The 24,141-nt window shown below is 39.7% G+C and overlaps 1 protein-coding gene and 11 non-coding genes across 12 annotated transcripts in view; all 12 read left to right on the top strand.

The window, feature by feature from the left end:
• schip1 (schwannomin interacting protein 1) overlaps positions 1–24,141 on the top strand; it is a 229,231-nt gene that overhangs the window by 17,984 nt on the left and 187,106 nt on the right. The gene's annotated exons all lie outside the window — the stretch shown is intronic.
• On the top strand, positions 8,240–8,313 carry trnat-agu (transfer RNA threonine (anticodon AGU)). The gene has a single exon. It is a non-coding gene; the product is annotated as a tRNA-Thr (tRNA).
• Positions 9,007–9,080, top strand: trnat-agu (transfer RNA threonine (anticodon AGU)). The gene has a single exon. It is a non-coding gene; the product is annotated as a tRNA-Thr (tRNA).
• On the top strand, positions 10,106–10,179 carry trnat-agu (transfer RNA threonine (anticodon AGU)). Its single transcript has one exon. It is a non-coding gene; the product is annotated as a tRNA-Thr (tRNA).
• Positions 10,331–10,404, top strand: trnat-ugu (transfer RNA threonine (anticodon UGU)). Its single transcript has one exon. It is a non-coding gene; the product is annotated as a tRNA-Thr (tRNA).
• trnat-cgu (transfer RNA threonine (anticodon CGU)) lies at positions 10,957–11,031 on the top strand. The gene has a single exon. It is a non-coding gene; the product is annotated as a tRNA-Thr (tRNA).
• Positions 11,191–11,264, top strand: trnat-agu (transfer RNA threonine (anticodon AGU)). The gene has a single exon. It is a non-coding gene; the product is annotated as a tRNA-Thr (tRNA).
• On the top strand, positions 11,425–11,502 carry trnat-ugu (transfer RNA threonine (anticodon UGU)). The gene has a single exon. It is a non-coding gene; the product is annotated as a tRNA-Thr (tRNA).
• On the top strand, positions 11,829–11,902 carry trnat-agu (transfer RNA threonine (anticodon AGU)). The gene has a single exon. It is a non-coding gene; the product is annotated as a tRNA-Thr (tRNA).
• On the top strand, positions 12,677–12,750 carry trnat-cgu (transfer RNA threonine (anticodon CGU)). The gene has a single exon. It is a non-coding gene; the product is annotated as a tRNA-Thr (tRNA).
• trnat-ugu (transfer RNA threonine (anticodon UGU)) lies at positions 12,910–12,983 on the top strand. The gene has a single exon. It is a non-coding gene; the product is annotated as a tRNA-Thr (tRNA).
• trnat-cgu (transfer RNA threonine (anticodon CGU)) lies at positions 13,535–13,608 on the top strand. The gene has a single exon. It is a non-coding gene; the product is annotated as a tRNA-Thr (tRNA).

Raw genomic sequence — 24,141 nt, 5'->3', positions numbered from 1 at the left:
GTAAATATAAAACACATGAAGCTTTGCCACCAAAGTCAAAGAAGAAAAAAAGTTAATCAATCCTCCAGATTCTTTCAAAGTCCTGATTTGATGGGTGTTGTGTTATTGTAACAGTCTCTATAGCTTCACAAGTAACTGTTTTTCATAACTCACGAAGATTAGATACTTTGTATTTCATTTTGTGCTCAAAAAGTTTTCATCTGTATCACCTTCAAATCCAAAAACATCAAGAATCTGTATATGAATCTCAACAATGGTGACGGTCAACAATATGTGTCATGTTGCAATGCATGCTGGGTACAAGTTTGGTAAAAGACCCTCCCATGTATCCCAGCATGCATTGCAACATGAATAAACAATGCAGTGGAATTGTCAGATTATTTTTATTTTATTCTTAATAATTGTTTTTATGCTTCCTTTTTTGTTGAGACTTTTTAATAGCTTGTTTTAAGATGTTCAGAGATGTATCTGAACATTTTGTTGATTATCACCATTGTTGAGATTCATATGCTGATTCATGATGTCTGTGGTCTTAAGGAAGAAACAGATGAAAACTTTTAGCACTCAAAGTATGATAAAATGATTCAGCTAATATGATTTATAAAACACATAAAAGTAAAACTGTAAGTAGGCCTAATATTAAAGTAACACAACATCCATCTATGCAACAAATAAACTTAAAAAGAAATTGACACACTAACAGATCCCCCTACTTTGTTTTTATACTTTGTTGGCCAAGCTCAAAATGTTTGATTTAAGTACAACAAAAGCTATCAGCACAACATTAAACCTAGCATGTGACAGGTCAAGATCCCAACCAAAGGAAACCCTGCTCTCATTGATGGTGATTTCACATGAAACAAAACATCTACACGTCTGTTAGTTCTCAATAAGAGCTTCTCTAGAAGTCTGACAGAAGTCAATCTGGTTAGTAATGAGTGAAGCTGGTCAATCTGTTTGTGGAGTTGTTGAATCAGATCTTGAGAGGTTTAATGTATTGTTTTATTTGAGTTGATTTCCTCTAAGGCTGTGGTTGAAGTCAGCTGTAGTTCTTGTGTTTCTCTTTCCATTGATGATTCAGCAGGTGTTCATCATTAATGGTCAATCATCACATAATGATCTCATTAACTCCAACACTGTGTCAATGCTACTTGAACACTCTGTAGTGTGGAAACACATGAACACTGAGCAGTGCTTGTTTAACACTGGGAATAATTACATAAACCTTACCTGTTTCATTCACGTATCACTGATGCATATGAATCACATTAAGTTTATTAATATGTTTATATTAAAACTATGTAATCCAAATACATGGAAAATTAGCATTTAATTGAATTACATAAAGTTTATTTTTAGACCGAATTATTTTTTTGAGTGTATGTGGGGCAAAAGCTCTGTCTGTCCCACATCTGACTCTAGTTGGTCCAGTGCAGACTGAAGTGTGTTGAGCAGATGGTGTCGGTGTCTGTGAAGAGCTTTATTTCTGTGCTGTGATTGTCTAAATGTGCTGATGATGATGACGGTCGGCAGTAGTTCAGTCACAAAACACTCTGATTTATTCAATTGTGCTTCTTGTTATGAGAGCTGTGAAGAAGTGGAGCTCTACTGACAAACAGCTTGTTACAAGAAAGTCCAAACTGTTTTTTTTTTTTGTTTTTTTTTTACCAGTAGGTTTTAAGTTGAGCTTTCTTAGAAGAATTACAAATGTCTGTTGTGCTAAAAGAAATTGATTATGTATGTAAACATGTAGTTAGGAAAACTAAAGATGTTAACTGACAAATACTGACCAATTTAAACAAAAGAGCTAGTTGACAAGCAGCAAACAATCAGTGAATAACAAGAACAACAGAAACTAAAACTGAGAATGTTTGAGTTGAACTCGAATAACATCTGACATTCCAGTGATTTTTAAGAATGATTATTAAACGTACATTTCAAAAACTAATGGTCATTGCAGGTAATGACATCACCAATTGATGTTTCTGGTTTGTCTTTTTCTTTGGTGAGTAAACTTTTATTATCGTGATAAATATAACTGTTATAACCTGGAAGATTATAATTGTTGTTTCCAGTGTGCTCAGCTATAAAATGTATTACATTGCAAACTTTTTTGCACTCTTTTTATTATATTCCAAGTAGCCTGTATGCCATAGTGAAAAATAAATATACTAAAATGCAGTGTTGAAGTTTTGCATTACAAGTAACACAAGTTATGTAATAATATTACTATTCCAAGTAACCAAGTAACACATTACTTTTTAATTGACAAGAAAATATGTTCATTTTTCAAATAAGTAACACCAGTTACTTTTCAACCATTTATTGACTAAAAGCTCTCCTGTCCCCATGTTGAGAGAAATTGTGAGTAAGATGTTACTTTAGTTCTAGAATAAATGTGAACATGCATTAATTCATCTCACTCACTAAAAAAACAGATAGAGTGTTCTTCAAAATGAATAAAAACAGTCAAATTCAATGCAAACCTGCAATAATTAAATATGCTAAATAATACAAATATCCTTTATGTATTTAATCCCATTTTATTAACCGATGTCTTTGCTGCCGACCTTCAATGATCCAATTCAACCATACTAATAAGCTAAAATTACTCAAGATAATCTAACATTTGTTTTCCTTTTTTTTAATTGCTGAAGAGTTGACATTTGTTCTTCTGCGGTCTACACAAACAGTCCGATGGGGGTGTGACAATACTTAAGTATATTTGATTGTACTAAAGTGGAACTATTACAAGTATACTTTAGGTGCACTTTAAATATTTAGCATTTAAAGACTGAAATTATTTAAAGATCATACAATCCTCATCAATAATGATATTAAAACATATTTTAGGCTTAATATTAAGAAATGTGCTTTGTGCAGAAGTAGTATTCCAAATAAAGTTTAATTACAATTTTTATATCAGCCTCGAGTGATATGTCAGCAAATATGTTAATAGACTTGAACTATACTTCGCATAAGATACGTGCATTTTAAAACTATTACTTTTTTAGTAGGGTGTATATGCATTTAATGCCTTTACTTTTACTTCTTGTTTTTCTTTCAGAAGTATTTGTTTTCTTTAGACACACTAGAAGTATTTACATAATCCTCTGAATGCACTTAAAATGCAGAATTGAATCATTAATCATAACTGAATCTAATTTAAATAAATAGTTGATTGACATGAGCGCCTTACCTTAGCCCCGCCCTCACTGAGCTGAAACAGTCCGACTCTGATCGCCATTGTGTGACTCAGATGCGGAGGAAGACTCTAATTGAGCGATTGAGGTGTTCTGTTGTTGGATGTAATAATGAACATAGCAGTCGTCATTTACTCCCTACATCTGAGCCGCTGAAGAAGCAGAGGATTAATGCTACTTTCGTTTTTGAAAGGAAAGTGCCGATCCCGATCTATATATGCGTCCATGTTCGTGTGAATCATTCGTGATGCAGCTTCACCCACAGCAGAAGTGAGTTTTTTATGCATCTATTCAAATGGCCTTTTTTAATAATGTGCTTGTTGGCAAGTTTAATTGCTATACACAGCTAAAGTAAACATTACGGCTCATAATCCTACAGCAGAGAGGGGCGGGGCGAGCAGAGCTCATTAGCATTTAAAGGGCTCATGCAATAAAATGAGTTGATATTTTGCAGAGCTGATTTTGACAAGGTAAAAGGGTGTTTTATTACACTACTATTGAGAATTTTTAACCAAAGTATATTATGAAGACCCTAAAGAATCTTATGAACTTGTGGAAAATGGGCATCTGATGACCCCTTTAGAAATGAAGGCAAACCAAAGCGTTCGTGACTATGTGTAATGTGAGCTGGCTGTCTGATAAATGTGAGTGCGTGTAGTTCAGATCCACTGCTGGAGGACGTGCTCATGCTCTGCTAGCGGATGAAGGCCTATTTGTCATTGTGACCTGTGGAATCGCAGCGTAAGCACTCCGCACGATTGTTTCATAATTTCTCACACCAACTCGAGTGTTGAAAAAAAAAAAAACATGACAGCTTCATCTCTGCCCCGACCGCTTGTTTCCCCATCCGTCGTTGGCTCGCTTCTAATTAGACGCTAACGGATTGTAGGATTTACGGGTAGCGGTCGAGGGAGCGTTCGGAACAGATTGTAAATCTCAGTCCTGACTCCTACATTGATCGGTACCATCTCATTTAGAGCTGCTGGCATTAACCTATTAGCTTAGCATTCACTAGTATCCTAATGGTCTCAAACGGGTGTATTTCTTCACACATTTGCTCTGGAGGAGTCCCGAAGGCCTGGGGTCCATTAGTACTGCACACGATGCTTCTGAATTAGCCATTGATTTTTGGTTGAGGAGTTTGATGGCGGAGATTTATGGCGGATGTCTGAGGCTGACCAAGTGACTCATATTTGCGAGACACAGAGAGTGTGTGTCAGAGGAGTAAAGAGGAGGTGGAGCAGAGGCATGAGAAGGGTATTAGAGCTAAAAATGAGCCTGGGACGAACCGTCAGCCTCAAGCCAGAGGTTCTGCTTCGCTTTGATAGATGCAGATCATTAGAGACTAACACAAGCTTGTATACATATTTCACACGTACAGTGAGCATGTTTTCTGACCAGCATTTTACGTTGCTTCTTTGTGCTTCACTGTAAGTAAATAACAAAAGTACTTGAAATGGTTTGAGCAGGTGGACTGAAGCAAAGCATCAAATGAACCAATTTGCTGAAATGAACAGGATGTCTCAACAGAACACAGTGAGACAAAATGCTGATTTCTGGACAGGCTAGACTATTTTAAACAACAGCTGAGATGCTGAAAATGCAGCCTCTATTTTTAGTTCCTCTAGACTGGGATCATATTTTAGCACTAAAAGTTAGGAGCACAGTCAAAATTTCATGAGCACATTCTAATCAATAATCAAAAAATCTGATAAAAAATTTTGTCTTTCCATTATGAGGTGATATTTGACTCCTTACAGTGATTTACAGGGGGATTTTGTTTTTACCTTTGTAATGTCATTTTTCTAACTTTATTAAAAGTTTATAAAAGTTTATTTTTATGTCAATTTTTTAAATATATATTTTTAAGCTTTTTAGAGCTTAATTTCTAATTAACACAACAGAATGAGATCAAATAGGATAAGTTACCAATCAAATGAAATCAGTATTAACAAAATTAATTTGCACTATACAGATGTGGCACAGAAGAACACAGAAGTGTCTTGTAGGTGTATTTTCATGTTTAATGAGGCTCAGAGGTGGCATGAGAGCAATCAAATTCATGAATTCATGTTGAGATTAATGTTTTAAATATAACAATTTGAATACAGAAATATTAAATGATTTAAATAACTGGAAAGACACTTTGATGAAACTAAATCTGCCAGCAGGTGGCGGCAAGACACTGATTTATTTCTGAATTCACTGAATTTACTGAATGACTGATTCATTCAGGAATAAAGCAAGTGACTGTCTTTATAAATGGCAAATTGAATCTCTGACTCACTAGATTTGTTTAAAAACACGTTCATTCACAAACAAAACACCGCTGTGTTTGAATGGAGATGCGCAGAGGTTCAGTTGTGACTTGTTTCAGACTATTTTTGACGACGCAATAGAGCAAAACGGGCAACAGTGTTACAGCCAGACAATGTAAGTCAAGTGATAATAATAACTTCTTGTTTATTTAACTGTTGTATTAAATCAATATCTCATTTACAAACACTTTTAAAATTATTAAAACCTGTCACTCATCTTAGTTCATCATGATCTCCCAAAGTTCTATTATAATCAACCCTGCACAATCAATTTCTTATTTACACTCTCTCTACACATTGTTTATGAAAGAATTCATCAGATATGTCTGTGATACATTTTTCAGCATTGCAAAAACTCAGCATTGTAGAAACCTTTGAAGCTCCTCAGCACAAAGGGAGCGCATGGTGCTTCTAAATATTGTTTCATAGTTGCACAAAGCCATTGAGCAACAAAGCAATGTAGAGCCCTGCGCTTGTATATGATATTGTTGTATGTTGAGGGCGAATCCACACTCATATCAGTGCCTCATATTGCTGCCGGTGTACAGTAGAAAAGATTGGATGCTGTGTTCAGTTTGAATGTATGTGGTTGTGAGTGTGGGTGTATTGGATAGTTTTATTATTGTTATGGAGCCTGCGAGATTGAAGCTTCGGTCGCACCTGGACTCTGTTCCTCATTACACACTCACTCATAAATCTGATGGAGCTGCAGCGCAAACCACCACAGTCATTTGACAGGGGCATTTCAGGCTGCAGCGGATGTGCACACACATACACTCACACTCTAAATCTTTGCTTGCAGAACTGCTTTGTAATTTGAGTCTTGTATACGTATTAACATGATATTACTGCAGAACATCATCATTTTAATTGTTAGTTGCTTCGTTTCTTTCTTTCATTCTGTTCCTTTTCAGTCAATTAGTTCAGCCAACAATCACCATACTGGATAACCCACATGATATTTTAAAGTTTTAGTGTAATAAATAGGCATATGAAATGGGCTGACAAGTTATCCATCAATATGCTATTGTTGCAGTAGTTCCTTTGATGCAGTGAGGGACACCTTTATACCAGACCTTTACTCTTTCATTTCACAATTTCGTAACATCATTCTCAAGAAGAGGTTTTCAGACTTCATCTGTGACATAAAGCTTCAGAAGTCTGTACTTGACAAAATGCTTGATGGACAAGCTTTCAAAAAAGGTTGCTACTTGGGCACAATATTTCCTAAGTGTAAAATAAAAGCCATTTCTTCTGTGTTTTTGTGTTGTTTAAAATTAGATTTTCAGGTAACACTTTATAATAGGGAACACATATTCACTGTGTGTATTCCATCAATAAACTCCTAATTTGTGGCTTATTATTAATTAGGTCATTGTTAAAGGAGCAGCTCACTTCAAGAAAAAAAAATAAAAATAAAAAAATTCCAGAAAATGTAGTAACCCCTTTGTCATCCAAGATGTTCATTTTTTCAGGCGTAAACAAATTATGTTTTTTGAGGAAAACTTTTCAGGATTTCTCCCCATATAGTGGACTTCTATGGTGCCCACGAGTTTGAACTTCCAAAACATGCAGTTTAAATGCAGCTTCAAAGGACTCATCAATCCCAGACGAGGAAGAATGATCTTATCTAGCAAAACCATGGTCATTTTCTAAAAAAAAAAACTCTGTGAACTGTGTATTCTGGTTAGTGCATGTCGAAAAACTCCCATCACATTTTCTTCTCCAACTTCAAAATTATCATACATCGCTGCAGAAGTACCGACCCTGTGTTTACAAAGTAAACATGCAAATAAGGTCAAACGTCCTTTACAAAAAACATGCAACATTTGGTCGTGCAGAATAAAGCATTGATATGTGCCTACTAAGTACTAATAAGACAATATGCTAGTAATATGCATGCTAAAAAAAAAGTAGTTAATAGTGAGAATTAGACCTTAAAATAAAGTGTAACCAATTTTAAATGTATAGGTTATTTTGAAGTGTGTACAAGTGTATTCAACAGGTTCAATAACATTAAGATTTCTGATATGTGCAGTGCTACTGACAGCACTAATGCAATACATTAGCAAATGAAAGGAAAAATTAATGATCATTGTGGATGCTTGAGGTCAGTGTTTACCTTCTAAAAATGCCAAACCACATTAAACATGCTGATAAGAAAAAAAAAAAAAATCATATACTTCATTAATTATAATTCCAAGCACAGATCTTGGAATTACATGGTTCCTCTGAAGCTTTAAACAGAACCAAGCTTGTTGCAAGGTCGTTGACCTCTTATAAGAATGTCAACAATCCTGCCAACAGTAACATGCGTATTTATAAGAGTTACATGAGGGAATGAAGCACAATTCTGAGGTCTATCAGGGTCTCTCTCTCTCTGTCTTGTTTATGGACAGATTTTACTGTGAAGGAGTGACAAGGATAGCCATCAATTCCACATGTTTAAAGTAAATTGCTCTCATTTTTTATTTAAAGTTGTCCCGAGGACCTGTCTTTCTGCCCACACAGCGTGCCACTTGGCCAAGCCTTCACGTGGCCCAGGCTGGCACACTGACGGGCTCTGTGGCACAATGGATAGTGCATTGGACTTCTAGACTGCCAGAAGAGGCCATTCAAAGGTTGTCACTGTTTTGCATCCTGTGGAGGCATCAAGATGATCGAAGTGTTGAAACATGTATCTTGTGAGCCGCCCTCCCCACCTTTAACGTGCGGGATGGCGCCGTGGCTTAGATGGTTAAAGCGCCTGTCTAGTAAACAGGAGATCCTGGGTTCGAATCCCAGCGGTGCTTTTGCGGGAGCTCTGACACCTCCTTGGGGGGGCCGTGACTTTTCTTTCTGTAAACAGAATGCAAACTGGGGTGCAGCGGGCGGTTTCGTTTGCAAAACAAACCAACCATTGGCCTCGCCTCTGGATGTTTTGACCCTCTGAGTCACCCTCCTGGCATCCCTGTGTGTGGGTTGGAGCCATGGCTTAGTTGGTTAAAGTCCCTGATTTGTGAACAGTTGATCTTGGGTTCAAATCCCAACGGTACATTGGGCGGCGCTCCAGTCCCTCAAGCGCACTCTTTCTGAGAGCGACCCGCAAATGGGGGCAGCGGGTGGTTAATTTTGCAAACCGCCCCGACTCAGTTGTCAGCAAAAGCCTTAAAGCTGTCCAGCGCCCAGCCAGCCAACCCCTTACCTCTTCTCTGGAAGCCTGGATCATCCGAGTCGCCCTCCCGGAAGGCAAGCATGTGGCAGGCGCCGTGGCTTAGTTGGTTAAAGCACCTGTCTAGTAAACAGGAGATCCTGAATTTGAATCCCAGCGGTGCGTTTGTGGGAGCTCTGACACCCCCTCGGGGGGCCGTGGCTTTTCTTTCTGAGAACAGAACGCAAACTGGGGTGCAGCGGGCCGTTTCGTTTGCAAACCAGCCCTCAGCTCCTGCCAAAGTGTTAAAACATGCATCGTATGAGCCGCCCTCCCCACTTTTGAAGTGCGGGATGGCGCCGTGGCTTAGTTGGTTAAAGCGCCTGTCTAGTAAACAGGAGATCCTGGGTTCGAATCCCAGCGGTGCCTCTGCGGGAGCTCTGACACCTCCTTGGTTGGCCGTGGCTTTTCTTTTCGAGAACGGAATGCAAACTGGGGTGCAGAGGAGCAGCGGACGGTTTCATTTGTAAACCAGCCCTCAGCTGCTGCCGAAGAATGCTCGCCCGGGCTGATGCCTCACCACAAAGGGGTGCCATGGCTTAGCTGGTCAAAGTGCCTATCTAGTAAACAGGAGATCCTGGGTTCGAATCCCAGCGGTGACTCTGCGGGAGCTCTGACACCTCCTTGGGTGGCCGTGGCTTTTCTTTTCGAGAACGGAACGCAAACTGGGGTGCAGAGGAGCAGCGGACGGTTTCATTTGTAAACCAGCCCTCAGCTGCTGCCGAAGAATGCTCGCCCGGGCTGATGCCTCACCACAAAGGGGTGCCATGGCTTAGCTGGTCAAAGTGCCTATCTAGTAAACAGGAGATCCTGGGTTCGAATCCCAGCGGTGACTCTGCGGGAGCTCTGACACCTCCTTGGGTGGCCGTGGCTTTTCTTTTCGAGAACGGAACGCAAACTGGGGTGCAGAGGAGCAGCGGGCGGTTTCATTTGCAAACCAGCCCTCAGCTGCTGCCGAAGAATGTTCACCCGGGCTGATGCCTCACCACAAAGGGGCGCCGTGGTTTAGCTGGTCAAAGTGCCTGTCTTGTAAACAGTAGATCCTGGGTTCAAATCCCAGCGGTGGACTTCTAGACTGCCAGATGAGGCCATTCAAAGGTTGTGGGTTCGAGTCCCACCAGAGTCGCGGCTTTTGGTATTTTGTTAAGCCCATACTGCGCAGTGTTGCCCTCGGGCAGCAGAAACCATTTTGAGGCCTCCTGTTCTCAGCGTACATTGATAAAAAAAAAAAAAAAAAATGTCAATCAAATTTTAAAAGGTAGTAAAACATGCCCAAGAACGAATTCAGTGAGGTATGGCAATCACTGTCTTGCATCCTGTGGAGGCAGCAGGACATTTGAAGTGTTGATACATGCATCCACTGAGTTGCCCTCCCCACACCTAATGTACGGGATGGCGCCGTGGCTTAGTTGGTTAAAGAGCCTGTCTAGTAAACAGGAGATCCTGGGTTCAAATCCCAGCAGTGCCTTTGCGGGAGAACTGACACCTCCTTGGTTGGCTGTGGCTTTTCTTTCCGAGAACGGTACGCAAACTGGGGTGCAGCGGGCGGTTTCATTTGCAAACCAGCCCTCAGCTGCTGCCGAAGAATGCTCACCCGGGTTGATGCCTCACTGCAAAGGGGTGCCGTGGCTTAGCTGGTCAAAGCGCCTCTCTTGTAAACAGGAGATCTTGGGTTCAAATCCCAGCGGTGTCTTGCAAATGGCGGATTGGCTCTTTTTGCTCTCCCTTGGACATGGGGCCCTTACAGTGCCTCTGCCTTTCAAACGTCACTGCAATTGTGCAGAGAACAGAGGTCATGTCCTTCCTGCCGAGAGAGCACGCACCCTCTTACCGTTGGACAGCCACGGACCCGGAAGGTCAGCCTTTACGCGGCTCTGCCTGTTCCTCAGTCAGGCTCTGTGGCGCAATGGATAGCGCATTGGACTTCTAGGCTGTCAGTTGAAGCCATTTAAAGGTTGTGGGTTCAAGTCCCACCAGATTTGTGTTTTTTGGCATTTTGTTAAGCCCATACTGTGCAGTGTTGCCCTCGGGCAGCAGAAACCATTTTGAGGCCTCCTGTTCTCAGCGTATATTGATAAAAAAAAAAAAATGTCAATCAAATTTTAAAAGGTAGTAAAACATGCCCAAGAACCAATTCAGTGAGGTATGGCAATCACTGTCTTGCATCCTGTGGAGGCAGCAGGGCGTTTGAAGTGTTGATACATGCATCGATTGAGCCGCACTCCCCACACATAACGTGCGGGATGGCGCCGTGGCTTAGTTGGATTAAAGCGCCTGTCTCGTAAACAGGAGATCCTGGGTTCGAATCCCAGCGGTGCCTTTGCGGGAGCTCTGACACCTCCTTGGGTGGCCGTGGCTTTTCTTTTCGAGAACGGAACGCAAACTGGGGTGCAGAGGAGCAGCGGGCGGTTTCATTTGTAAACCAGCCCTCAGCTGCTGCCGAAGAATGCTCGCCGGGGCTGATACCTCACCACAAAGGGGCGCTATGGCTTAGCTGGTCAAAGTGCCTGTCTAGTAAACAGGAGATCCTGGGTTCGAATCCCAGCGGTGCCTCTGCGGGAGATCTGACACCTCCTTGGGTGGCCGTGGCTTTTCTTTTCGAGAACGGAACGCAAACTGGGGTGCAGAGGAGCAGCGGGCGGGTTTCATTTGCAAACCAGCCCTCAGCTGCTGCCGAAGAATGTTCACCCGGGCTGATGCCTCACCACAAAGGGGCGCCGTGGCTTAGCTGGTCAAAGTGCCTGTCTTGTAAACAGTAGATCCTGGGTTCAAATCCCAGCGGTGGACTTCTAGACTGCCAGATGAGGCCATTCAAAGGTTGTGGGTTCGAGTCCCACCAGAGTCGTGGCTTTTGGTATTTTGTTAAGCCCATACTGCGCAGTGTTGCCCTCGAGCAGCAGAAACCATTTTGAGGCCTCCTGTTCTCAGCGTACATTGATTAAAAAATAAATAAATAAAAAATGTCAATCAAATTTTAAAAGGTAGTAAAACATGCCCAAGAACGAATTCAGTGAGGTATGGCAATCACTGTCTTGCATCCTGTGGAGGCAGCAGGGCGTTTGAAGTGTTGATACATGCATCCACTGAGCTGCCCTCCCCACACCTAATGTACGGGATGGCGCCGTGGCTTAGTTGGTTAAAGCGCCTGTCTAGTAAACAGGAGATCCTGGGTTCGAATCCCAGCGGTGCCTTTGCGGGAGAACTTACACCTCCTTGGTTGGCCGTGGCTTTTCTTTCCGAGAACGGTACGCAAACTGGGGTGCAGCGGGCGGTTTCATTTGCAAACCAGCCCTCAGCTGCTGCCGAAGAATGCTCGCCCGGGTTGATGCATCACTGCAAAGGGGTGCCGTGGCTTAGCTGGTCAAAGCGCCTGTCTTGTAAACAAGAGATCTTGGGTTCAAATCCCTGCGGTGTCTTGCAAATGGCGGATTGGCTCTTTTTGCTTTCCCTTGGGCATGGGGCCCTTACAGTGCCTCTGCCTTTCAAACGTCACTGCAATTGTGCAGAGAACAGAGGTCATGTCCTTCCTGCCGAGAGAGCACGCACCCTCTTACCGTTGGACAGCCACGGACCCGGAAGGTCAGCCTTTACGCGGCTCTGCCTGTTCCTCAGTCAGGCTCTGTGGCACAATGGATAGCGTGTTGGACTTCTAGGCGGTCAGATGAAGCCATTTAAAGGTTGTGGGTTCTGGTCCCACCAGATTTGTGTTTTTTGGCATTTTGTTAAGCCCATACTGCGCAGTGTTGCCCTCAAGCAGCAGAAATCATTTTGAGGCCTCCTGTTCTCAGCGTACATTGATAAAAAAAAAAAGTCAATCAAATTTTAAAAGGTAGTAAAACATGCCAAAGAACCAATTCAGTGAGGTATGGCAATCACTGTCTTGCATCCTGTGGAGGCAGCAGGGCGTTTGAAGTGTTGATACATGCATCCACTGAGCCGCCCTCCCCACACCTAACGTGCGGGATGGTGCCGTGGCTTAGTTGGTTAAAGCGTCTGTCTCGTAAACAGGAGATCCTGGGTTCGAATCCCAGCGGTGCCTTTGCGGGAGCTCTGACACCTCCTTTGTTGGCCGTGGCTTTTCTTTCCAAGAACGGAACGCAAACTAGGGTGCAGAGGAGCAGCGGGCGGTTTCATTTGCAAACCAGCCCTCAGCTGCTGCCGAAGAATGCTCGCCCGGGTTGATGCCTCACTGCAAAGGGGTGCCGTGGCTTAGCTGGTCAAAGCGCCTGTCTTGTAAACAGGAGATCCTGGGTTCAAATCCCAGCGGTGCCTTGCAAGTGGCGGCTTGGCTCTTTTTGCTCTCCCTTGGACTTGGGGCCCTTACAGTGCCTCTGCCTTTCAAACGACACAGCAATTGTGCAGAGAACAGAGGTCCGGTCCTTCCTGCTGAGAGAGCATGCGCCCTCCTACCGTTGGACAGCCACGGACCCGGAAGGTCAGCCTTCACGCGGCTCTGCCTGCTTTCCAGTCAGGCGCTGTGGCTCAATGTATAACGCATTGGACTTCTAGGCTGTCAGATGAAGCCATTTAAAGGTTGTGGGTTCGAGTCCCACCAAATTCATGGTTTTTGGCATTTTGTTAAGCCCATACTGCGCAGTGTTGCCCTCGGGCAGCAGAAACCATTTTGAGGGCTCCTGTTCTCAGCGTACATTGATAAAAAAAAAAAATGTCAATCAAATTTTAAAAGGTAGTAAAACATGCCCAAGAACCAATTCAGTGAGGTATGGCAATCACTGTCTTGCATCCTGTGGAGGCAGCAGGGCGTTTGAAGTGTTGATACATGCATCGATTGAGCCGCACTCCCCACACCTAACATGCGGGATGGCGCCGTGGCTTAGTTGGTTAAAGCGCCTGTCTCGTAAACAGGAGATCCTGGGTTCAAATCCCAGCAGTGCCTTTGCGGGAGCTCTGACACCTCCTTGGTTGGCCGTGGTTTTTCTTTCCGAGAAAGGAACGCAAACTGGGGTGCAGAGGAGCAGCGGGCGGTTTCATTTGCAAACCAGCCCTCAGCTGCTGCCGAAGAATGCTCACCACGGACCATTGGCCTTGCCACTGCATGTTTTGACCCTCTGAGTCACCCTCCCGGCAGCCCTGCATGCGGGTTGGCGCCGTGAATTAGTTGGTTAAAGCAGCTGTCTTGTAAATCGGAGATACTGGGTTCAAATCCCAGCAGTACCTTGGGCGGGGCTCCAGTCCTGCAAGCGCACGTTTTTTTCCGAAAGCGGCCCGCAAACAGGGATAGCGAGGGCAGTGGGTAGTTAATTTTGCAAACCGCCCGGCCAGCCAACCCCTGGCCTCTTCTCTGGAAGCCTGATGTTTGAGCAGTTTGGAGAAATTTGTACATTTCGGTCCATTTAGCTCAACAATAAAAACGAATACAAAATACCAAAGCCATTTTTCCATAGACAGCTATACACATCATATCCTGTCCACCAATCTGTCAACAGAAGCCTAGCAATTATTGATTAGTTTAGAAACTTGGTGATGGGCTCGTTTGACTCATAAATAGTGATATAACTATATAATAACTTCATAGTCACACCTTAGCAAGCAGTTTCAACCACTCATTAGACTTCTATTGAAAAAAAAGAAAGATATCTCTAGATCAGAACATTGTAGAAACAATAGGGTGAGCTTTATTGACGTAGACTGCTGAGAAATCTTGAAATGTCACCATTGCAACTGTTTAGCCACAACCTAGCAACCTTTTAGAGCACCCAAGTAACCTTGTAAAATATATAACATTGTAGAATCAACAACATTAATAGGCCATATTTTACAATATATATATGCGTGTGTGTGTGTGTGTGTACCTGGTATTCATCATGTTGTGGGGACCAAATGTCCTCACAAGGATAGTAATATCAGTAGATTTTGACCTTGTGGGGACATTTCTTAGGTCCCCATGAGGAAACAGGCTTATAAATCATGCACAATGAGTTTTTTTAATGGAGTAAAAGTGTGCACAATCTCCTGTGAGGGCTAGGTTTAGGTGTAGGGCGATAGAAAATACGGTTTGTACAGTATGAAAACCATTACGCCTATGGAATGTCCCCATAAAACATGTAAACCCAACATGTGTGTGTGTGTGTGTGTGTGTGTGTGTGTGTGTGTGTGTGTGTGTGTGTGTGTGTGTGTAAACAGTACAGCACAACCTCTACTAGTTGATGCATTTCTATGATTGCACCATATTGCTCAGCCCACTGATGTTCTAGTTTATGTATGTTTTGAGCCCGTGGTTCAGGCATTACGTATGTTGTAAACACACACACACGCAGGAATGCAGGCTGCTGAGGAGATTTACAGGTGAACACTGTGTTCTGTAAGAAGGCAGTGCTGTAATTCACATACTTTATATTTCTCCTCTGGAGCTAATGTTCCCTGTCCAATTTAAGCACAAGCTTGACACTCCCGCATCTAATGGTGTATGTTCACCAGTGTTGGGGAAAGTTACTTTTAAAAGTAATGCATTACAATATTGAGTCACTCCCTAAAAAAGTAACTAATTACGTTACTTAGTTACTTTTAATGGAAAGTAATGCGTTACGTTACTTTTGAGTTACTTTTTAAATCTGGGCAGGGCTTGCTTGTTTGTTTTTAATATAAAAAGCTCTATTTTTGGTAAATGTAAAAGCCTTTTCACACCAAAAGCTTAGAGAAAAGTAAATTGACGTCTGTACAGTAGACCGCAGAAGAACAAATGTCAACTCTTCAGCAATAAAAAAGGAAAACAAATGTTAATTTATCTTGAGTAATTTTGCTAATAATGCTTATTAGTACGGATGAATTGGATCATCGAAGGTCGGCAGCAAAGACATTGGTTAATAATATGGGATTAAATATATAAAGGATATTTGTATTATTTAACATATTTAATTATTGCAGGTTTTTATTCATTTTGAAGAACACTGTATCTGTTTTTTAGTGAGTGAGATGAATTAATGCATGTTCACATTTATTCTAGAACTAAAGTAACATCTTACTCACAATTTCTCTCAACATGGGGACAGGAGAGCTTTTAATCAATAAATGAGGGAAAAGTAACTGGCGTTACTTATTTGAAAAAGTAACTGAGACATTTTCCTGTCAATTAAAAAGTAATGCGTTACTTTACTAGTTACTTGGAAAAAGTAATATTATTACGTAATGTGTGTTACTTGTAATGCGTTACCCTCAACACTGATGTTCACATACATAAAGATGCTATTCAGTATTGTCAAATACAACTAAATATGCTATAAGCTGGTCCTAGAGTACGGGATATTTTTTGAAACCCTCCACCTCCCCCAGCTCCACCTGTCCAGAATATCTAACATGCTTACAGCAGTATGTCTGTTTATCTGTTGGTTATAGCATGTCCATACTTGTGTTTGTAGCAGATTTTGTCTGCTAAGACATACTAGGCTGTGTATTGAAGTCAGAAATACATTGGAGGAAAAAAAATGTGGGTGTGTCACCTTAAAAGTGCAGCAAAATGCACCAGGAGTAACACATTTTAGACTTTGCAAGTTTTGAGTCTGGGTTTGTTTAAGCTGAAAAACAGAGGAGTGGGAGAGAAAGAAGGATTGATTCATCTTCTCAGAGTCATGAGAACACAGGGCTCTCATATCAGCGTCTCTGAAGTGATTATGTGTCATTCCTGATGTGCGGGATGGTGAAAAAAAAGGTGCAGCTGATGGATGAGTGAAAGAAATAAGAAAGAAATCATTTTGATTTGAGTACATTTCAGTTTATCTAAATAAAGCTGACTTGAGATGCCTGAACAGACCTGAAGTCATTCGTTTCCACTGAAGTTCCGACTCTCTTTGGATGTGAGATCTATGGGTCTGATTTGAGCTTTGGCAATTTACTGTATGTTAGGGCTGTGCAATTATTAGAATATTTGTTTCAATTTCAATTTCAGCTTCAAATGATTATTAAAATACAAAAATGAAGATAAAATGGTTATTGCTCCCGATTCTGCCCTCTTTGTGTGATTTCGCTCCTCTATAAAAGCTCAGTTTCACAAATCAGTAAAACCATGTAACGTGACTTGCATAAAATGGGAAGTGCTTGATTTATTAATATTTATTTGATGTCATGATTTTAAAAGCAAAGAGAATTTGCGCCGTTCTGTGTATGTGCTTAGAGATGGAGCAGAACGTGGACAAGTAAAGTGAACGTTTAGTTTAAGATGCGTAAATGCTCAAATACATGCAAATATATGTCAAAATGCGGCGTTTGGTGATTAGTTGTGTAAACCTTCGTCATTTATGTCTCAAATTAACATAACAGTTGAGAATGAAAATCCGTGTGTAACAGTATATTGGATCCATTCAGCTCTTAAAGTGGCCACAAGTGATATTCCTTCTTCCATCTCTGTGCTTAATGTTCATCAAACAACAAAAGACAAAGACAAAATCACTCGCTGCTCTTGACGGAGGGACTTTTGTAGTTTTTATAAGAAACAAAGCATGTTTAATTCTTGCAGTGAAGACTACGCTGTTTTATTTTACATTCAATTCATTACATTACATTTCAACATTAAAAAACAAACAAACAAACACAAATATTTTATTGCTATCTTTAAATTAATTTATCATATAGAGATCTGGACCCACACTTAATCATGTTAAATAATCATGATTACAATATTGACCAAAATAATCGTGATTATGATTTTTGCTGTATGTGACTAAATTGAAAAAAATAAATTAAAATTAATCAAATTAATTAAAAAATTTAAAACAAATTATACAGCTAAGTATATCCAAACTTATCTTGATACATATATAGTACACTCATTACTATCATTAGCCTCTAATCTATCATATAAAACAACGTGTATTGTGAACAGCACTGTACAAATAAGTGAATAAAAACTAAATAAAACTTGAATAAAAACTAAACACCGGTTAATTATGTAGAATGTGGAGTAACTGGGAGGTAAACGCTCCTTTACTAAACATGCGAACAGAAACAAGGCAGCTTCACAAACAAACCAACAGTTAATTATCTCCCTCTAGGGGAGAATTACAGCAGTCATAAGGCAGCGAAGAAAATTAAGAGCAAGTCGTAACCGCATTTAACACCATGCGAGTGTGTCTCTGAGACGAACCTGAAGTGCTTTCTTGTTCTTATTGGGTATTGCAAGCGAGTGGCAATAATGAAGCGAATGCCGGCAGAGCGGCGGGTGTGTTTTTGACGGATGGCCTGTGTTCCTCACACAGCCACAGAGGACTGATGTGTCTCATGCTCAGAAGGCTCACCTGATCTCAGCAGACCCTGAGGACAGCTTTTAGAGAGGCAGACGGTGCGAATAATGAGCCTGAGGTGAGGCCGTTTGATTCCTAAAGCTCGTGTTTGAGTGCGGCCCGCTGGGCTCAGAAGAGCAGGCAGGTCGAGGGATTTACAGCCGCATGAAAGACCGTGTGCTGCTGGAGGAGAATATCAAAGAGATGAGATCAGCCATCTCTGTTACTGCACATACACAACGCTAGAGATTTAAATAAATCTCTGTTCCTATAGCAAACCTAATGTGATGAGTGCCTGCAGACATGAATGATCCCTCAGATCATGGGTTTGTTGGATTTTTCTAAGTGATCAGACAGAGAATTTTCATCTTCTGGACCATTAAACAAAAAGAAAACATCAGTCAAACACCTTGGAAACTGCTTGTTCTGATTTACAACATTAGCGTTATGACTTTGAGTTGTGCACAGGCCAGAAAATTAGGGATGCACCAAAATGAAAATTCTTGGCCGAAGCCAAACAAAATTACAGACTGCGTGTATTTTGACATTTTTTTCACCATTGCATAAATTAAATAGCCAATATTTGCATTTTACAGTTTTGTCTTACATTTCAAAGAAAAAAATCAATTACAAAACAACAATTTAAAAATGTTTAACACTGAACATTTGTAACATTCTAGTAGATATTATAGCCTATACCAACAAACCACAATTTAACTTAAAATTAATAAATTAGTAAAATAATATTGTTTGTCCATTTTGAATCAGGCATGTGTTTTTAATGCACAAATAAATGCAGCCTTGCTGAGCAAAGGAGAATGTTAGAATAAATGTATTAATAGAGCTGTTGGAATGATTGTTATCATTCATTTGGTGTTACTTTATTTTACAGAACAACAGTAAAATGCCAATACTAACATTTCTGAATGTTGACTTTTATTTAGTGGTAAACCTGCAAGAGCAGCTCAGTCCTAGTTTTTGCTGGCAGCAGCAGATTTGTGAATGATTGTCATCTTTGGTCTTTGAGCCCTGGCTAAGGAGCTGCTGTCAGAATAAACACAATTGGTGTCTGGTGTATTAGACAACAGAACGTTCTGGAGTTGATTGACTAATGGATGATTTCAGTCATCATACAGTAACCTTTCTCTTCTCATGAAGACATGCGATGCGCTTCTAAACAGTCTCTCGCTGTCGCTGCTTGGAATGATTTTTGCCTCTTTCTCTGACAGTTTTAAATGCTTCCACACTGACCACATGTTTGTGCATTAGTGCACGCCTCTATTTGATTGTTTTGATTGAATCTAATGTATGTAAAGTGAGTCAGGTGTGGTCACTAAACTTAAAGGGATAGTTCTCCCCCAAAATGCAATTACAGTTCCATAAGACTTTGCACAGTTTGTCATAAACAGCCTCTCCACTCTTGAAAAGTGCCACTGCTTGAAAGTGCTGGAAAATTTCACTGTTATTAAATCACTATGAGCCTTGCATCTAGTAGATGTTCTTCAAATCCAATCGTGATCTTCTGCTACGCAGCAGGAATCCAATACCTCGCTCGTTCCCTCAGATCAGCAGTCAATCATCAAGCAAAACACCCAGTCTGAGATACGTGACTGATTTCTTCCACTGAGCGTCTTCAGCTTCTGCGGGTGTGAGAGGGATGAAGTACAGTGGAGTGTGACGATGAGCTCCTGCACTTCAGAGACTGACGCTCAGGAGAGCCCTAAACACTTTGTTCTTTCTCCACCTTCATCTTGGTCTTCAGGGCTGAGTGGAGCTGATCTGAATTCAGCACTTTCACCCTCTTTTTATCAGCGGGCTTTCATCTCTGTCTCTGTGTCCAGCGGTAGCATTGAGCTTTGGGCCGTTCAGAGCCTTCAGACCGATACACCCTGCGGACTGTCTGCCTCACGCTGGCCAGAAGATACAATCTGTCTCAGTCTCGCTCACTGTTTCAGAAAAACAGAGGTGCTGTTTTGGGCCATTGAGAAAGAGGTCAAATTTAGTTGTTTTCAGCTTAAGTTTACTTGAAGGATATGAGCTTGTTTAAAGGAGTAGTTCACTTTCCGAACAAAAATTTACAGATAATGTACTCACCCCCTTGTCATCCATTTTTTCAAGTTTGACATCAACTTTCTTAGTATTCCTCAATTTATGCATTATAAACAAGATAATAAAAAAGAATGACAAATTATAAAACAGAATGTGTTTTCTGATGATTTTTTGTACAAAATGTATAGGGTTACTATAGACCCGAGGTGTGTAATACACTGCAAAAAATGCTTTTCTAGCTTAGATTTTTTTTGTCTTGTTTCCAGCCAAAATATTTAAAAATTCTTAAATCAAGAAGGATTTTCTAGATGAGTAAAAATTATTGTTTTGTATTCAGAAAAAAAGTCAAAATTAAGTGAGTTTTTGCTTGGAACAAGCAAATTAATCTGCCAGTGGGGTAAGAAAAATAATCTTGTTAAAATAATTTTTACTCGTCTAGAAAATCCTTCTTGATTTAAGATTTTTTTTTATTTAGATTGGCTGGAAACAAGACAAAAAAAATCTAAGCTAGAAAAGCATTTTTTTGCAGTGTAGTGTACGTGTATTTTTCCGTGCGCAAAAATATGTAAATATCTGGTTAACACTTTATAATAACTATCTGTTATAACTAGTTAATAGACCATTAATAAACAGTTAGTTAATGGGTTATAAATTACTTGTTAAATAACAGTTCATAGTTTGTTAATTATTTATAACTATCTGTTATAACTAGTTAATAGACCATTAATAAACAGTTAGTTAATGAGTTATAAATTACTTGTTAAATAACAGTTTATAGTTTGCTAATTATTTATAACTGTGCCTTATAGATAGTCAATAGATAACTTACAAGCTGTTAGCTAACAAGTTATAAATGACTTGTTAACTGTATTTTAATGATTTATAACTATACCTAATAAAATATTAATAGATCATGAACAAGCTGTTAGTAAATTACTTACTAAAGACTTGTTAAGTATCAGTTAATAGTTTAAATATGTTATTGGGACGTTATTCTAAAGTTGCAACTATTCTTCATTTATTAACTGTTAGTAAATGAGGAATAGTTGCAACTTTAGAATAACGTCCCAATAACATACATAAGCTAATAACTAACACTTAACTAATATATTAACTCACACTTTACAGATCAGTTGTTCATAGTTTGTTAACTATCTACTAATACCAGTGAAACTTAGTAGAACAGCAAATGGATGGAACAAGTTCAAGCTAGAAATTTGATGTGATATTTAAAATATAAAATGTTTGTACCTCAACCTTGTTCCACCCATAGGCTTTTCAGTGTACTGTATTTTACCAAAGAAACTCCACAGATGAAATGTTGAACATTGTGTTTAATGTATAGAAACACACATACTGAGCCATCACATGGCAAAACAGCAGTATACAACAGAATACAAACCCATGAGGTTTGGGCACTTTATCCTGATCAAACATCTTTAATGAAAATATAGCAAACAGTCTTGAAATTCTGTAGCTTGAACTTGTTCCATCCATTTGCTGTTCTACAAGGTTTCACTGGTATTAGTAGATGGTTAACAAACTATGAACAACTGATCTGTAAAGTGTGAGTTAATATATTAAGTGTTAGTTATTAGCTTATGTATGTTATTGGGACGTTATTCTAAAGTTGCAACTATTCCTCATTTACTAACAGTTAATAAATGAAGAATAGTTGCAACTTTAGAATAACGTCCCAATAACATATATAAACTATTAACTGATACTTAACAAGTCTTTAGTAAGTAATTTACTAACAGTTTGTTCATGATCTATTACTAATTTATTAGGTATAGTTATAAATCATTAAAATACAGTTAACAAGTCATTTATAACTTGTTAACTAACAGCTTGTAAGTTATCTATTGACTATCTATAAGGCACAGTTATAAATATATAACAAACTATTAACTGTTATATAACAAGTCATTTATAACTCATTAACTAACAGTTTATTAATGATCTTTTAACTAGTTATAACGGATAGTTATTATAAAGTGTTACCAATATCTGATGACTAAATGCATGCAATTCTGCATGTTTATTCTGTTTAATAGACAATAATGATGTGATGTTTCACTCATAACTATGGCAGGCATAAAAAGAAAGAATATCATCATCAAAAATTTAACTGGTTTGAATGGCTTACTGCAGAGCAATTACTATATGCAATAAAATATAAATATCATTGTTATTTGATGGTGGATGTGTTGAATAAGCTGCCAGCGATCAAAATATTGACTTTGAAGTCATTAAAAACAATAGCTTTGAGAATATGGTTGAGATGGCGAATATGAGCCAGATACTGAATGTAGTGTGGAAGTGCGCTCTGAATGACGGCGATGGTAGAGTCATCTGCTTAAATTGTAATGAAATATGCTTTATTTTATTCTTCTGTAATTGCTCTTAAAAATCAAGAGAGTATATTGCTGTTGCAGCAGTTAGAGATCCATCCGTGCTGGATATATAGGTTGGGGACGGTAAAGACCCCCAATATGTAATAATGATTGGCGAAACATTCATGCATTTAAGGGTTAATGTGGCAATATTTGTTTTTAATTAATTACATACAATTCCTAGTACCACAAAACTTCTCTGTTATCAGTACTAATAACACTAAGATATGTGAGATCATTCACATCTTGACTGGCTCTCTCTCAATGGTAACTGGGTCGGAGACGAAAGCATTGATACGCATGGTCTGCGTCTTCTGCTTGTTTATATGCAAGCCAATTTGTTTAGCGTATCTGCTCAGCTTATTTGTTTTTTCCTGAATATGAGTCAATGTGGCAGAAATTACCACCAGATCATCTGCGAAGTCAAGATCTTCCAAATGAGAGAAGGGAGTCCATTGAATTCCACGGGTATGGTTAGATAAGTTTGACGCATAACCCAGTCAGTGGTTATTATAGAAGGTGAGAAAATACAACCCCGCCGGAAGCCAGACCTGACTTCAAAGGACACTCTCAATGTACCATAGAGTATAATGGAACACTCAAGTTGTTCATAGAACTTCCCAATGAGTTGTACAATCTTAGGTGGTATTCCATAGGCTCTAAGCTTTCTTGGTGGACACTGTCAGATGCCTTTGTGAAGTCTATGAAATTGATGTAAAATGGTGCATTCCATTCCAGTCATTGCTCTTTGATGTTACGAAGTACAAATATCTGGTCTGTGCATCCTCTTCCCCTTAGAAATCCTGCTTGTTCTTCTATCAATTTGTGGTCTATGGCACTATCGACCCTCTTCAACAGAATCATACAGAAAACCTGGCTGGGAATAGAAGGAAGTGTAATACTCTGCCAGTTGTCGCAATTGCTGAGGTCTCCTTTCTTAGGCATTTGAATATTAGGCCTTTACTCCAATCCTTTGGGATAGTGTCTTTATCCCAGATCTTTTGAAAAAGGTGTGTTAACATTGCTGGCTGATGTATATATGTCTGCCTTCAGTAGCTCTATTTGCAAGGACTCAATCCCTGGTGCTTCACCGGATAACCCTGAGAGGATATGTCGGTGGGGAATATCGGGGGTCCTCGATAGGTATAACCATGCCAAACAGGTCTCAGGTGAGGGGCCAGACAAAAAACAACACCCAGTCCTCCTATGTAGAATACATGGATTAAACTACTTAATTTAGTGAGTTTACCATGATTAACAATATGTGGTTTGATTCCTTGCAGCAGCCATTTTGTAAAATGCATTTTTCATGAAATCGAGAAATAGCATTTCATAAAAACATTTAATATTGCCAAGAAAGTAAGGTAACACCAGTGACAAAAATTGAACATGTGGTCTTTGAATAAATGCACAAAAAATCATTAAGGGGAGACACTGCAGGCAAAAACACTGTTTTTATTCAACTGTCAAGTTGAGATTTTGTGCTTTTTGGCTTTTAATAAAGTGTTTTTTTTTTTTCAGACTAGTGTAAAGACAACATCCAAAAGACACTGTTAAGTGTTTCTTCTATCGCACTTCATCTATAGATTTGCAATACAAAACAGCTTTCTCAAAATGAGTTTTTTTTCTCCTACACTGAGCCATAAATCTCCATTTTTTTTTTACAGAGCGATTTGTTCATATATAATTGCTTGATTTTATACATTTTATTTTAATTCCCCCCAAAATTGTGAAAATATATAGGTTTCTGTC

This window comes from Garra rufa, chromosome 14 (genome assembly GCF_049309525.1).
Source record: "Garra rufa chromosome 14, GarRuf1.0, whole genome shotgun sequence".
Taxonomy (NCBI): domain Eukaryota; kingdom Metazoa; phylum Chordata; class Actinopteri; order Cypriniformes; family Cyprinidae; genus Garra; species Garra rufa.
This window is presented reverse-complemented; position numbering and strand designations above follow the sequence as displayed.